This window comes from Petaurus breviceps, unplaced genomic scaffold, assembly GCF_028583685.1.
Source record: "Petaurus breviceps papuanus isolate PSGF00001 unplaced genomic scaffold, PetGlider_PUasm1.0 551, whole genome shotgun sequence".
Classification (NCBI taxonomy): Eukaryota; Metazoa; Chordata; class Mammalia; order Diprotodontia; family Petauridae; genus Petaurus; species Petaurus breviceps.
In genome coordinates, this window is record NW_027186372.1 from 22877905 (window position 1) to 22893257 (window position 15353).

The 15353-nt window shown below is 40.1% G+C and overlaps 1 protein-coding gene and 1 pseudogene across 2 annotated transcripts in view; both read right to left on the reverse strand.

Annotated features, from left to right (window-relative positions):
• FABP6 (fatty acid binding protein 6) overlaps nt 1-15353 on the reverse strand; it is a 56120-nt gene that overhangs the window by 29389 nt on the left and 11378 nt on the right. The gene's annotated exons all lie outside the window — the stretch shown is intronic.
• LOC138172826 (F-box/LRR-repeat protein 6-like) overlaps nt 12766-15353 on the reverse strand; it is a 12240-nt pseudogene continuing 9652 nt past the window's right edge.

The window sequence follows — 15353 nt, forward strand, 5'->3', positions numbered from 1 at the left end:
CAGACAGCTGCCCTGAGCTTTTCTCTGTTCTTGCTGCTCTTCCTGGAAGGACCTCCTCCCTTTTCCTTTCTCTGAAACTGTAGCAGAAGGAAAGAGAGGGCAAAGAAAGAGACAGAGAGAAAATGAGAGAAACAGAAAAAAAAATGGGACAGAGAGAGATGGAAAGGCAGAGAAAATGAAACGAGGCAAAGAGAAAGAAAATGAGACAGAGAGAAAATGAGAGAAACAGAAAAGAAAATGGGACAGAGAGAGATGGAAAGGCAGAGAAAATGAAACGAGGCAAAGAGAAAGAAAATGAGACAGAGAGAGAGTAAGGGGGAAGGGGAAGAGAAAAGGAATATGGGAAAATAAAAGAAAAGAAAGAGTGAAAAAGGGAAAAGAAAGAAAGAGGGAAGAAGGAAGAGGGGATAGGGGAAAGAGAAGGGGCAGACCCTCTTCTTCTTTCCTCACTTTCTAGATCTGATAGACTCCCAGGGGTCCATCCATAGAAGGACTCTGATATTGCAACTATGCCAAGAAGGTAGACAGAGCAAGAGCCCGGAAGATCAAAGGCCATAGGCAACACCAGAAAGCCCCTCCTGTGTTGCAGAAGAATACCCAGCCCATGGAAGTCACTGGACAAAAAAGACAGATGCTGCCCTAACAGGGTTTCTTCATCCAAGGAAACCCAGCCCCACCATCCCTGGTACCCGGAAAGAAGAATATGAATATTTCTGCAAGAAATATACTTAGTCTAGGAATAAACAGTACTCATTGGAAAGCCAGGAAGGTTTTCATGACCTTTGTTTTACATTTATTCTTCCTAAATAAATGGGTAGCCTCTTTCAAAGGACTACAGAGAATCAGACAAATGTGAGTCTTTTTATGCTGCTAGTCCCACCTGGTCCCTCCCTTCAGAACTGGGATTGGTTCCAGTTCTTCCGGGTTACAATCCCTCTGACCTGTCTACTACACATTACTCCTTCACATCCCAAACATGGGCTAACATGGGTTGCATGTTCGGATAATGAGGCTCTAATTCTATGCAGGGTGTATCAGTCAATATGCATGAGGCTAGTTAATCCTGTGTGTTAATAAGAAGTCAGTGACCATCCCTTGACCCTGGCCAGTTTGAGGCATTTTAGCCTGGGCCTCCTCCAAGAAGAACTTACAGATTTCTTCCAGCTATATAATTGGGTAGGGTCACTCTGCCCTTCCTTCCCTCATCCTGATTTACATCTTCCTGCATGTCCTGTGTAAAATCTGCCTTTGCAACATCCATTGTTCCTATAGAATTTGTGGAAACCAAACATTTCTCACATTTCTTAACAGAATTTATATTCTATAAAGGAAGAACTCACATTCCTAAATATCTTCCTAAATGAAGATTCACCAAACTTGTTATATTGTATGGTGAGTATCAGAAAATCAGGGTCACGCCTATAGATTTCAAACCTCTTCCCCTCTAGGGCCCTAACATCTTACCCTGATGTAATAGCTAGCATTTATTTACATAGGGTTTTTAAGTTTACAAAACACTTTACAAAAAATTGTCTTCTTTGATACTCACAACAACCCTGGTCAGGAGGGGCTATTATTATCTCCATTTTACAGATGAGGAAACTTAGGCAGCTAGTGGTTAAGAAACTTGCCCAGGGCCATACAACTAATAAGTGTATTAGACAGGATTTGAACTCAGGGCTTCCTGACTTCAGGTTCAGTCAGCAGCTCTGTCTTTCAGGATTTGGATTGGATTTCAATTGAGCAACAAACCCCTAGAAACAACCCTTGCCCAAACTGTGTTGCTAGTACAAATCAACAGGTTATTTATCGGGGGCTAACATGTGCTCAGCACCGATTTGCTGTAAGAGAGATAGAAATAAAGTAAAGTTCTACCCTCAAGGACAAGGGGACAGGATGTAAGGAGTATAGGTGGTTAATATCTGTCTCTCTCATCTACTGAAAAGTCTGAAGACACAAATGAGAGTTGTATAGGAGTTTCTGGAAGGAGGGATCAGGATGAGCTGGTGGTATTCAGAAAAGGCTTCCTGGAGGAGGTGATACTGATGGAAAAAGATTGGATCTGGGTAGTTGGAAAGAAGGAGAAAGGATTCCTGAGGAAACAGACTGAACAATAGTACAGAGTAGAAATGAGCACATGGTATATTCGTGGATCTGTAAAGAGGTCTCAGGGATCACTAGCTGTCCACTCGTCCAGTTCTCTCTCTTATGAGTCGTATTCACACTCTAGAGTCCCAGGGTGGGGAACCTGTGCCCTCGAGGCCACATGTGGCCCTCTAGGTCCTCAAGTATAGCCCCTTGCTAAATCCAAACCTGAGGACCTAGAGGGTCACATGCAGCCTCGAGGACACAGGTTCCCCACCCTGCTCTAGACAAACACCCATGGCTTTAACTACCACTTCCAAGGGGATGCCTCTAAAATCTATCATGTCTAGCCCTGACTTGTTCAGAGTACCCTATCCACATTTCCAAGTCCCAAAGGACATCTATACCTGGATAGCCCACTATCACCTCAAAATTTATATGTCCTGAACTGAACTCATTAGCTAAACAAATGCCTAATGGCTATCTCATCCCTCGTGTTATAACTGTAGGGTTTTCTTAGTCTCTTCTCTATCATTCACCTCTCCCATCCCATCAGTTAGCAGATCCTTTCCAATGTTGTTGTTTAGTCACGTCTGACTCTTCGTAACCCCATTTTTGGTTTTCTTGGCAAAGATATTGGAACAGTTTGCCATTTCCTTCTAAAGTTCATTTTACAGATGTGGAACTGAGGCAGAGTTAAGTGACTTACCCAGAGTCACACAGCTACTAAGTATCAGAGGACAGATCTGAAATCAGGAAAATTAGTCTTTCAACTCCAGGCCCAGGCTCTGTCCACTGCACCACCTAGCTGACCCTTCTGCAAGCTTTCTTAAATCCATTCAAGCATCTTGCTTCAGACCTTTGTTGCCAGCTGCCTGTGCTACCACAACAGCCTTCTTACAGACCTTTCTATGTAAAGACAGAATGGTAGGGTGGAAACAAGAGCTGGACTTTCAGTCAGTGGACCTAGGTTCAAATTTTCCCTCTATCACTTATTTTTTTGTATAATATTGGGTAAGTCACTTCAGCCTTTCTAGGACTCACTGTATTACTCTCCAAAATGAGGGGGTTGGACCTAGAGGACTGTAAGTTCCCTCTAACTCCATGAATCTAGGACCTCTCCCTTTTTAAAATTTCTCCATTATGCTACTTCCAGAATAATCTTTTTTTAAAAAAAAAACCATAAATTTGGTTATCTTATTCCCTCTGTTCAAAAATCTCTATGACTACCCATTGTCTCCTTAGTAATATTCACACTCCTGTGCCTGGCATTCAAGGCCTTACACAATCGGATACCACCCTTTTCCATATGACTCCCCTCCATGGACTCCATACTCCCCACACAAAGGATAACATTTGCCCCTTGAACAAGCAAGCTCTGTTCCTACTTAGGCGCCTTTCCTCTGTCCTCTTTCCCTACCTTCGCCTGTTGAGCTGTTACTATTTTTTTTTTTTTTTTGCTTTTTGGAGGAGGGAGGACAGGGCAATTGGGGTTAAATGACTTGCCCAAGGTCACACAGCTCTAGTAAATGTTAAGTGTCTGAGGTCAGATTCTAACTCAGGTCCTCCTGACTCCAGGGCCGACTCTATTCACTGCACCACCTAGCCACCCCGTTACTAATTTTTTAAGGCCTAAATTAGATATCATGTCCCCTAGGAAACCTTCCTTGATCTCTCAGTTGTTCATTATCTTCTCCTTCAAATTTTAATATGCTTCTGTGATATAGTTTATTAATTATCTGTATTGCTAACTGCTAGACTGAAAGCTTCCCAAGAAAAGAGACTCTTATATATGGCCTTCTCTATGACCTACCACAGTCCTCTGCACACAGTAGGTTTTTCACAAATATTTTCTTTATTTGATCTAATGACTTCTTCTGGGCTCAGCACAGCACAAGAGAAACATAAGAAAGGAGTCTATAATCTGGTGAAGCAGCTCCTAATCTCCAATAGCTCCCATATATAAAATATTTTACAGAGCACTGTTTTTCATATTATCTTGACCACAACCATTATTTCATCACAGGCCATTATACAAATGTGAAAACTGAGGTTCAGAGAGATTAAAAAGTGATTATGTCTACATTCAGACAAATAGGACTATAACCCATATCTTTTTATAAACCCAATGTTCTTTCTGTTACATCACCAAGAGTAATCAAGTTTCCCATGAAAAAAAGACAGACAAATGGATGAATGACAAATCATGAGACAGGCAAATCAAGGACAAATATATGCAGAGAGAATGAACGAAACAGCTAGATAAATGGACTGAGCAATGAGAAGGAGACAGAGACAGACAGAGGCAGGAAGATACAAAAAGCAAACTGACAGGTCTTTAGAATTAACTACAATTTGCTCAGGAAGCGTCCACCACCTTGGCTCTGTGCAGACAACAGACGCAGTGGTGATGTTGCAACCCAGCTGCCCTCTGGTGGGGGTGCATAGAAATTGCCACTTAAGCAGAGACCTCTCTGAGACAATGGATGACAAGTTCTAGTGGGGTCAAAGGAATTCATTCGTTCATTCATTCGTTCATTCATTCATTCATTCATAGGAGTGTAGGACTTAGACTTTAGCAATCTTCTCAAACTCCTGGCTCCCACTTACTTCCCTTGCATGCCCTGGTAGGTTTTCTTGCTGTCCCCCACACTTCTTATCTCCCCTCATTGTACCCTTACTCCAACCGGGGCTCTCCTATGTCTGGAATGCCCCCCTTCTTATTTCTACCTTTTAGAATCATTTGTTTCCTTCAAAGTCCACCTTCTACACAAGATGCCTTTCCTGATCTCCCTTCTCCAATGACCTAATTTTTATTTTGAATATATTTTGGGTATGGAGAGGAGTGGGGAAAATCTGGTTCACGATAGGGTCAATCATTGGGCACTTGGAGAAACAGGCTTACTCAACTGACTTGCTCCTGAATCCTCATGGGCAAATAATATACATTTTTATGTATTTATGTATGTGTGTACAATCTCCCCAATAGAAATCAATCAACAGACATTAATTAAGCATTTACAAAGTGGGAAGCACCTGAACTAGGGCTAACCTGTTTCACTTTTGTTTTTGTAGCTTGGTACACAGTAGGGGGTTAATCACTGTTTATTAATTCTCTGATCTAGTCAGATCATTTTATCTTATAAATGAGAAAACTAAGTCACATAGGTAGTAAGCTGTAAAGTTGGAATTCAAAGACAAATCTATTCAGAGGTTCCAAGTCCACTGACCTTTTCACTAGAGAGTAGGGGGTCCCCCCATTATATCACGTTTTGTTCCAGTGAGCAAGCTGTCCTTTGCTCCTGCTGTCATTTTGTAGTGCCTGTTACAGGAACATCTTGTCCAGGAGGGCAGGCAGCTAGTGACAAAGTACATAGTTATCCCTTCCATATTGCAGGGGTCAGAGTAGATCTGGAAAACCCATGTAAAAACATTTGGGCCCTCCCTTCCTACCAGAGAAGGCCTGAATTTTTTCTTTTTCTTTTATGGGGTGTTTACAATACCTTATTGTAAAATTTGGTCATATGTAGGTCAATGTTAAGTAAAAATACTTTTTCTGTGTTGTCTGTTGGCTTTGCGAAAAAACTCCCCCAAAATTCCCATTAAATTTCTTATACCCACCTGCAATCTAACAAAACCAAAATGGGAAAAGTTGTGATGTGAAAGGGATAACTGTAGCATACTGAACCTGGGGTCAGGAAGACCTGACTTACTTAGACACTTACTAGCTCTGTGACCCAGAGCAAGTCACTTAACTCTTTTTTCCTCAGTTTCCTCATCTGTAAAATGGGGATAGTAACAACATCAAAACCTCCCTGGGTTGTTTCAAAGATCAAATGAGATATTTCTAAAACACTTAGCACTGTGCCTGTCACATAGTAGGTTCTCTATACATAACAATTCCCTTACTCCCTTCTCTAAGAGGGACATGACCATGAATAAAGCACTCCTCTGCTTTAAAACCTTCTGTAGCTTCTCATTTCCTAGGAAATTAAGTATACATTCCTGACTCTGACATTCGTATCAATTCAATTCAGTCATTTTTTCAGTCATATTTAATTCTTTGTGACCCCATTAGGGGTTTCTGGGCAAAGATACTGAAGTGGTTTGCCATTTCCTTCTCCAACTCATTACATAGATGAGGAACCTGAAGCAAACAGTATTAAGTGACTTGCCCAGGGTCATGCTGCTACTAAGTGTCTCAAGTCAGATTTGAACTCAGGAAAATGAGTCTACCCATTGAGCCAACTAGCTACCCATCATCAGTATAGGGAGCTCCTAGCCAAGAAACTCCCTGTACCAATGAATATAGGGATCTGCTTTGCAAGTCTGAGTTTCCTTTCCCTTACTCAGCAACTACATCTATCCCTGGCATTTTATATTACAAATACAGATAATGATTATTTAATTCACAAGCATTTATCAAACACTTACTATTTACCAGGCACCATTTTAAGCTTGGGCCTACAAAGAAAGGCAAAAACAGTCCCTGTCCTTAAGGAACTCACATTCTATTTACATTACACACAAAAGGTCAGGGTTCAAGGCTAATTCCTTTATTCCTCCTTGTCCAACCAGGACTTCAACTCACAAATTTATGAACTTTTAAAAACATTTTGATAACTGCATTTCAATATAATTGATTTCCTTTGTAATGTATATTTTATGTATTTAAAAACATTATTCTGAGGCTTTATCAGACTACCGAAGGGGCCCATGAGGAAAAATTAAGAATTTCTATCTTACTTAGCTATTCTCAGCAATACAATGATCCAAGACAATTCCAAAGGACTCCTGATGAAAAATGCTATCTACCTCCAGAGAAATAACTGGAGTCTGAATGCAGATCAAAGCACACTATTTTTCTCCTTCATTATTTTTTTCATGGTGTTTCTCTTTCTTTTGGTCTATTTCTTCTTTCATAACATGACTAATAAGTTTTACATAAATTTTAATAAATTTTACACGATTGTACACGTATAACGTATGAAATTGCTTCCATCTTGGGGAGGGAGGAGAAGAAGAAGTGTAAGGAGAAAATTTGGAACTCAGAATCCTTTTTAAATGAATGTTAAAATATGTCTTTACATGTAGTTGGTGAGGAAATACAATTAAAAACAGAAAGTAGCAACGTCTGTCATAGTAGGTTGCCTAGGGGCTCCGAGAGGTTACTGACTTGGCCCAACCAAGCCAACTCCAAACCTCGCCACCTACATTCTGGTATTCCTCTTCCTTTCACAAGACCTCAGATTCCTGCTCAGGAACCTGGGTTCTGATCATTTTTTTCACCTTATCTTGCCTCAAACCAGGCCACTGGGTCTCTGTGCTTCTTCCCAAACACCCTGCCCCTTCTCAATATGTCTAAACTACATCCCATTGTGCATGTGCACACCTCCATTTTTCCAACTCTAACTCCCCTCTCTATATTGTGTCCAATTATTAGAATGTTCCTCAAGGGGAGAGACTATTTTGGTTTGCTTGCATTTGCATCCTCAGTATTTAAATACAGTGTCTGCAACATAACAAGCTGTTAATAAATGTTTTTTTCTTACTTTCATTACTTTTTTCCCAATTAACAAGCATTTTCTCTTTCCCTTCTGCCTCTCCCAGCCACTGGGGAAAACACAAAGGAAAACAAAACTCTTTTAGCAAATATGCATAGCCAAGCAAACCAAATTCCCATATTGGCCATGTCCAAAAAGTGTGTGTCTCATTTTGTATATTTAGTTCATCACCTTATATTCAGGAATTGGATACATGCTTCATCATCTGTCCTCTAGAATTATAGTTAGTCAATGAATTGACCAGAATTATTAAATCTTTCAAAGTTGTTTATTTTTATAATATTTTATACACACACACACACATATATATATTTATTTATACAGATACACATATAGTATAAACTGTTCTCTTGGTTATACTCACTTCACTCTGCATTATTTCATATAGCTTTTCCTAGGTTTCTCTGAAACCATTCCCTTGAGGGAGGGGAAGAAGGAAGGGAATAAACATTTATAAAGTGCCTACTATGTGCCAGGAACCATGTTAAGAGCTTTATAAATATTATTTTATCCTCTCAACAATCCTGAGAAATAGATGTTACCATTATCTACATCTTACAATTAAGGAAACCAACCACAGAGAGTAAGAGCACTGGCTCCAGTGTCGGGATGACCTGGAGATAGAATACAGGCTCAGACACTTAGCACCCACCCAGAAACACTTGGCCGTGTAACCTTGAGCAAGTTACTTAACCCTAATTGCTTAGGGGCAGCCAGGTGGCTCAGTGAGTAAGAGCACCGGCTCCAGTGTCGGGATGACCTGGATCAAATCCGGGCTCAGACACTCAGCACCACACCCAGAAATAACTGGCTGTGTAACCTTAAGCAAGTTATTTAACCCTGATTGCTTTTTTAAAAAAAATTAAGGAAACCAAGACAAACAGAGGTTAAGTGACTTGCCCAGGGTCATACAGTTAATAAATGTCTGAGCCCAGATTTGAAATCATTTCCTCTTAACTCCAGGCCTAGTGCTCTATCTACTGTGGGACCTAGCAGCCTCAGTATGATACAATAGAGTACATTATTATATTAATTAATAAATGCTAATTTATTCATTCATTTTTGTGTCAGAATCAAACTTGAACCCACATTGTTTTTTACTCTGAAGCCAGCTCTCTATAATATACCATCAAAGATTCGAGTTCTATCTCTGATACAGAAATGAGAGAGAAAAGAATGAATACATACAAAGATTGAAACAATTTCTATTCTAAATGAGCTTACATTTGATGGGAGAGACAACAAGTATATATAAAAATATCTACAACAGTGGCATCAAATTCAAATAGAAATTCATGTTAAACTACACATAAGGATCCCTGCTGGTGCATATCGACTTTAAAAATAACATATTGACATGTTCTATGTTCTATTGTATTTATTTATTTTTGCATTTGCTTTTATTTATTACTGTATATTTATTTATTTTGTGAAATATTTCCCAATTACATTTTAATAAGGTTTGACTATACTTGGAAGTGTTGTTGACAATGTGTTTTATACCTCTGAGCTACAACATAAGTATAAAATAAATAGATATCAATATATACAAAGTATCTAAATACTAGATAACTAGGGAGGGTATTAGCAAATGCCTCATACAGAATATGAGACCTCAGCTACTTTAGGTACATTAAATTTTTGATGTCTCCAGATATCCCATTTGAAATACCCAACAGGTGGGGTAGCAAGGCAGTACAGTGAACAGAGCACCGGCCCTGGAGTCAGGAGGACCCGAATTCAAATCCGGCCTCAGACACTTAACACAAAAACTAGCCATGTGACCTTGGGCAAGTCACTTAACCCAATTGTCCTCCAAAAAGAAAAAAAAAAGAAATACCCAATAGGTAACTTCATGATACATAACTGAAGCTTAGGGGATTGGATCCATAGATCTGGAAGTCATCTATGGAGAGATGATAATTAAATCTATGGGCACTAATGGGGTTACTAGGGAAAAATTAAAGGGACAAGAGAGCCTAAGACAAAAACTTGGGCAAAACCCAAAGTTAGTGGGCATGACTTAGATGAAGATACAATAAACAAGATTGAGAAGAAGTTTTCAGACAGGTAAGAAGAGAACCAGGAGACAGTAAGGTCACAAAAATCCAGAGAGAAGGTTTAGGAAGAGAAGATGAACAACAATGGCAAATGCAGTAAATAGATTGAGAAAAATTAGGACTGAGAAAAGACCATCAGGTCTGAAAATGAATAGATAATTAACAACTTTGGAGAAAAGGTAGCTAGGTGGCACAATGGATAAAACTCTGGGCCTGGAGTCAGGAAGACCTCAGTTTAAATCTGATCCCAGACACTCACTAACTGTGTGACCCTCGGCAAATCACTTTACCCTGTTACCTCAGTTTCCTCATCTGTAAAATGAGCTGGAGAAATAAATGGCAAACCACTTCAGTATCTTTGCAAAGAAAACCCCAAATGGGGTCATGAAAAGTCTGTCACAACTAAAATGACTGAACAAAAACAACAATAAAAATTCGGAGAAAACAGTTTCAGTTGAGTGATAAAGTAGGAAGTAGGACATAAACTAACAAATAGAATGATAGAATAATGTATTCTCTGAAGTAATGGAAGAGTATTATTAATACTAGTAATGGTAAACCTTTAGAAGTTATGTAAATGTTCATCATTATTATGTAAATTGTGATAGTATAAATTTAAGATAGAATTTTAGAAAGTCACCTCCCTTGGTGTCCATCAATTGTGGAATGGCTGACCAAGTCATGGTATATATGAATGAGATGGAATACTATTGTGCTAAAAGAGATTATGAAGGATATGGTTTCAGAGAAAAGTTAAAATTTGTATGAATCAGGGGTGGCTAGGTGGCATAGTGAATAGAGCACCAGCCCTGGAGTCAGGAGGACCTGAGTTCAAATCCGGCCTCAGACACTTAACACTTACTAGCCCTGTGACCTTGGGCAAGTCACTTAATCCCAATTCAATTGCCCTGCCTTCTCCCCTCCAAAAAAAAAAAAAGCAAAAAAAAATTTGTGTGAATTGGTAAGAGTGAAATGAGCAGAATCAGGAGAACAACGTATGTAAAAATGGCATTATTATAAAGACAACTAAATCTGAAAGACTTAAGAATTCTGATCAACACAATGACCAACCATCTTTCCAGAAGACTCACAATGAAACAGGCTCCACATCTCCAGATAGAAAGGCAGCAGACCCAGAATGCAGATTGGACATTGTTTTGGACACAGCCAGAGTGGGAATTTGTTTTTACTAGAGCATATATGCTTGTAGTAAGGCTTTTTTTCTTTTTGTTTTTTGCTTTCTTAATGGGAGTGGTGATGAGGGTCAGAGGAAGAAGGGAGAGAATGATTATCTTCTTGAAAATGAAATAAATTCCTACCCAGCAAAACTGAGTATAATACTTCAGGGGGGAAAATAGACATTCAATGAAATAAAGGATTTTCCAGCATTCTTGATGAAAAGACCAGAGCTAAATAGAAAATTTCATTTCAAATACAAGAATCAAAAGAAGCATGAAAAGGTAAACAGGAAAGAGAAATCATAAGGGACTTATTAAAGTTGAACTGTTTGCATTCCTACATGGAAAGATGATACTTTTAACACATGAGACCTTTCTCAGTATCAGGGTAGTTGGAGGGAATATATATATATATATATATATATGCATAGATAGAGAGCACAGGGTGAGTTGAATATGAATGGATGATATCTAAAAAATATAATTAAAGGATGAGAGAGGAATGTAATGGGAGAAGGAGAAAAGGAGAGATAAAATGGGGTAAATTATCTCACATAAAAGAGGCAAGAAAAAGCTTTCACAATGGAGGGAAAGAAGGGGAAGATGAGAGGGAATGAGTGAACTTTACTCTCATTTGGATTTGCCTTATGGAGGGAATAACATACCCACTCAATTGGGTATCTTACCGTACAGGAAAGTAAGGAGGAAGGGGATGGGGGGGGGAATGATAGAAGAGAGGGCAGATTGGGGTAAGGGGTAGTTAGATGCAAACACTTTTGAAAAGGGACAGGGTCAAAGGAGAAAATAGAATAAGTGGGGGGGATAGGATGGAGGAAAATATAATTAGCCTTTCACAACATAACTGTTATGGAAGGGTTTTGCATAACTATACATGTATAACCTGTATTGAATTGCTTGCTTTCTCAATGAGGGTAGATGGGGAGGCAATTTGGAACTCAAAGTTTTAAAAACAAATGTCAAAACTTATTTTTACAGGCAACTGGGAAATAAGATGTACAGGCAATGGGGTACAGAAATCTATCTTGTCCTGCAAAAAAGTGAGGGGAAGGGGGATAGGAGGGAGGTGATTAAGGGGAGGGCAGACTGGGGGAAGGGGTAGTCAGAATGCATACCATCTTGGAGTGGGGGGGAGGGGAGAGATGGAGAAAAAATTTGGAACTCAAAATCTTGTAGAAATGAATGTTGAAAACGAAAATAAATTAATCCCAAAAAATGAAATAAATTTAATTTTTTAAAAAGTCACCCCCTCCTCTCAACTTTTGACATCTAAGGAATGTTATTAAAGACCTAGGGAAGTAGATAGAACTGGCAAACTGAGCTAGGAAAATGTGATGGATGTGCTTAGGGGTCCTTCATAATCTCAGTTCAGCTAATGAGTTAGAGACTAGGAACAGGAAATTAATAAGGAGGAGTGTGTCAATTTTAAGCCATGGTGAGGCTTGGCAGTGGCAGGTGTGGCCCTAATAGAATAGACCCTTAAGGCAGTTGAATACTCAGATCAGGGAGGGTTGAGGAACAGCCAAGACCGCTGGTCCCCTCCTGCCCTAGATATGACATATCTTCTCTCTTATCTAAGTCACAAGCATCACCCTCAGCTTCCTGGGATGTCTGCCTTCTTGAGCCAGGAAGGGACAACCTCCTGTTTTTAGAAAGTAATTTTATATGTTTAATTTGATTGTACATGTATAGCCTATATCAGATGGCATGATATCTTAGTAGGAGGGAGGGGAGGGAGGAGGAAAAATTTAGAACTCACAGTCTTATAATAGTGAATGTTAAAACTAAAAAAAAGAAAGTCATTTTAATTTTATGAAATCTTTAATATTTTGAAAGTAAAAGGGGAAATAGGAAAAGCCCTCAAGCTGAGGCCCCTGGGAAGAAATACAGAGGCAGGGGAAACAGCAGAGGGTTCTGGGGGACGGTGATGAGCTGGTCCAGCCACCATTGGATTTCTGCATTCTCTTCAGGCCCAAAAGCAGGTATTAGTATGAAGACAGACTGACACAGGAAAGGGCCAGGCAGCCTTTGCATCAGATCATCAATCTGATAACTGCCCAATAACCTGCATTCCCGCAAGGCTAAGAGAATGAAAGATGGAGCTGTGCCCACTACCTGTATTTTATTTGTTTTTGTTTGTTTGTTTGTTTGTTTTGCTTTTTGGAGGGGGGAAGGCAGGGTAATTGACTTTCCCAAGGTCACATGGCTAGTTTTTTGTGTTAAGTGTCTGAGGCCGGATTTGAACTCAGATTCTCCTGACTCCAGGACTGGTGCTCTATTCACTGTACCACCTAGCTGCCCCTACTACCTGTATTTTAAAAAGCTGCCAGGTTCTGCCTGAAGTCCTCTTTCTTGTTGCACTGGCCATTCAGATCTAACTCCTATAGCATTTGATGCCATTTCAATATAAACAAGGGACTTCCCTCATTGGGTAGGACCACCCCAATAACTGAGTCATATAGGCCTAAATGTAGCTGTTCTAGTGGTTCAAGGCAGGGAAAGCTATACAGGCCAGCTGGGATGAGACCGTCCACAGCCCCAAAGTGAGCTTAGCAGTATAGCAGACATCATGTGACTTCATCACCCATAGAGGTGATGGTGGACGTAGTCAGGCAGAGGCAGCCCCTAGTTCTGGGAGTCCAGGCCCCTAGGTTATCACATGATCTCCCATTAGCCTCAGTGCCTGGAGTTGTGGACAGCCAATCTGCCATGCCTTAATGTGAAGATAAATGTACTAATTGTTGGACTTTATCTCTGTGTCCATCTCCAGGAGCTGGAGCTGGGGGCAGTAGCCACTGGACAGTAAGAATATGATGGCAGTCATTTGGTTATTATGTCAGCCACAGCTACCAGAGTTGTGTGCCTTCAGTCTCCAGAAGGCCAGGCAACGCTGCTGACTCCACCTGGGAAGTGTTCAGTTTGAGTTTGTCTAGCCAGAGTCAGGGCCTGGGCTTAGTAACTAAGACCTCTGCTGTCTCAGGCTGACAATGGGAAAGCAGGAGAGATGTGAACTGAGAACACACTGACAGCTTTCAGCACCAGAAGTACATAGTCTTTCCAGTAGGAACGAAAGACCTGGAGTCACGAAACCTGTTGGACCCTAGCCACTCCAGAGAACCGAGAATCTTCTTTTCCCTTTATGGGTGACCCTTTGGGCAGGAAATCCAAGGTGGAGCCAGAGAAACCTTTTGCCATAGTATGAGAGTGGTAGGCAGCAGAACAAAAACATCATCCCCTCAGAGGCCACCAACACTTGGGAGATTTGAACCAGAATCTCCAGAGGAAGATGTTCTCCATATCGTGACCCTGAAGGAGAGCCATCCTTAGGGGGAGTCTACTTCCCCTGTCCTGGGCAGAGATCTACACAGTGAGTGGTCTCCTTACGTGTGCCTTTGGAAATTGGTCGACCTTGGTGATATGGTGAGCTAGCTTCCTGAGATGACAGGCATGTATAAAATTTTATACGTTACATAGTACTCCACCAAGATTCTATTTTTATATATTTATATATGATATGATATTTATATTTATATATGATTGTGGTATGAGAGTAATCCTGGATTCTTAAAGTACCAGCAGAGCACAAGCCCTGGCAGCTTTGACCAAGCTGAAAAAGTTTGGAGGAAGGGACTGGGGATTAATTAAAGTCTAGTGTCAAAGGGTCAGTTTTATTAAGTACATAAGGTCTCATTAGCAGGTTGGCTATTAGTGTGTTCAATTTTTTGGCTATAATAACTCTTGGATTTATAGAAGACTGATCATGTGTCACTGCAGAGAGTACCCATAATAATGAAATCATGAATCCCTGAATTATTGAAGTTTGTATTTATATAATTACTATTTACTCCACATTCCTTCATATTTAAAATTTTTTAAATAATTTAAATATTTTATTTTTTCAAAACCATTATCATAATTATTGTGTAGAACAAAACTTGGTATAGTGGATAGAATGCTGGAACTGGAGTCAAGAAGATCTGAATTGAAATTCTTCCTCAAACATTTACTAGCAATGTGATTCTGAGAAAATGACTCAACTTCTCTCAGCCTGTTTCCTCTTCTGTAAAATGGTGATAATAACAGCCCCTACCTCACAGGGTTGTCGTGGAGTTCAAATAAGGCAATAATTGTAAAGCATTAAGAAAAAACTTAACTCAGTGAGTAAGAGTAAGCCCCAGTGTCAGGATGACCTGGGGATCGAATCCAGGCTCAGATACTTAGCACCACACCCAGAAATAACTGACCATGTAACCTTGAGCAAGTTACTTCACCCCAATTGCTTAGGGGCGGCCAGGTGGCTCAGCGAGTAAGAGCAGCGGCTCCAGTGTCAGGATGACCTGGGGATCGAATCCAGGCTCAGATACTTAGCACCACAGCCAGAAGTAACTGGCCGTGTAACCTTGAGCAAGTTACTTAACCCCAATTGCTTACAAAAAAAAAAAAAGAAA